Source organism: Piliocolobus tephrosceles, chromosome 7 (genome assembly GCF_002776525.5).
Source record: "Piliocolobus tephrosceles isolate RC106 chromosome 7, ASM277652v3, whole genome shotgun sequence".
NCBI classification, from domain to species: domain Eukaryota; kingdom Metazoa; phylum Chordata; class Mammalia; order Primates; family Cercopithecidae; genus Piliocolobus; species Piliocolobus tephrosceles.
The window spans coordinates 132,194,244-132,195,831 of NC_045440.1; the positions used below are offsets into that span (position 1 = coordinate 132,194,244).

The following is a 1,588-nucleotide window of genomic DNA, read 5'->3' on the forward strand; positions in this document are numbered from 1 at the left end:
TTTTGTCAAAAGCCTTTTCTGCATCTATTGAGATAATCATGTGGTTCCTCTTGTATGCTTCACCACTTGTCCCTGTGTCTGATCTTCGAGGTTCAACCTTCCTGGGTGCTTTTCTGAATCCGCATTTTTTGCTGAATAAATAAGTTAAAACTGCATCCGAGCAACCGCGGCAGGGCTAGGGCCACAGGGAGTTCCTTACAGCTGTGGCCGCCCACCGACACAGCCCATGCCTGGCCGCAACCGCAGCCTCTCTGTGCCCAGCCTCGCCAGGCCATCTTCCCGACCTCTGCCCCACCATGGCCCGACCTTCAACTTTTTGTATTTTTAGTAGAGAGGGGTTTCACCTTGTTGGCCAGGCTGGTCTCGAATTCCTGACTTAAGTTATCTGCTTGCCTCAGCTTCCCAAAGTGCTGGGATTACAGGTGTGAGCCATCGCACCCCGCCATGGTTCTCACTTCTTTGCCTCCTTGGTTTCCTTCGGCTAAAGTGGTTTTAATTTTGTGTTGCCTTGGTGAGATTTTTACTCACCAAGATCCTTCAAGATCTAACAGAAGTATCACTTTTACATTGAAATTTTTCCTATACCCCCTTTTATTCCTCCTCTAAGTTTACTTGATTGCTTCTCTTGTTTATCTCTTTTCCCCAATCGTACGCTGTACATATCTCTATGGTTAATGATTCCAGCTTCACCCTATTCTATGCCTACACTTGATATTTCACATATAATCATGTCTGGCTCATCAATAAAGCAGAACTATCACAGGACACTTTATCAGAAGGGTTGAGACACATCATGGGAGATAATGCATTTTAACAAGAGAGCCAGGGAAAGAATCTTGTGTTAGCCTTTGGAAATAAGGAAACCAGTATGCAATCAATCTAACACTAGGACTCCCCCAGCTTTGTCCTATATCACTGTTCTACTTGTACTTGAGACTGAGTTACAGAAGGAAAGATAGTTGGGCATAAAACTGAAATAAAACTTTTTGAATATGCACAGAACTGTTTGAGCATCTTGAAATTGTAGACAGTCATTCTTTTTAACCAAAAACTACAATGCACCTGAAAGGCATTGAAGCTTGGTACCCAAGAAAACCAAGGGAAGTACCTGACACAGTTAACAGAAGCTAGTAACAATGAGCTCTAGAATTTGTTGCAGATTCCACACTCATTCTGTTTCACTTCACTGTCTCTCAGTGACATGTGACTTAACAAACACTATTTTGCAAACTATATTTGTGCCCTTAATGGTATGTAAGATATCAGGTAAATCATATTGTTCCTATTTTATCTGATATTTGCCATCAGTGAAATGAGAAAAACATTTTCCACCTCCTTCTTGGTGGCTTGTGGGTAGATTATGACATAATATCTGCAAGAGACCATGAAGGAAGATTAAGGTGCTGAGCAATGATGCAGTTGAATGCTTTGGGAAGCATTTATTGAGCTCTGACTATGTGACAGGTAATTAGATAGGCACTGGAGGAGAAAAACAAAGACATGACAACAAAGTAAGTGCACTTATCAAAACACCACTGTAAAGGCAATGAGACTTTATTGAGATCCTCTATGACTTATGCATGCAGAA

General features: G+C 41.8%; 1 pseudogene; it reads right to left on the reverse strand.

Annotated features, from left to right (window-relative positions):
• The window catches only part of LOC111549563, a 1,706-nt pseudogene extending 1,431 nt beyond the window's left edge, over nucleotides 1–275 (reverse strand).
• Between the last annotated feature and the right edge of the window lie 1,313 nt (nucleotides 276–1,588).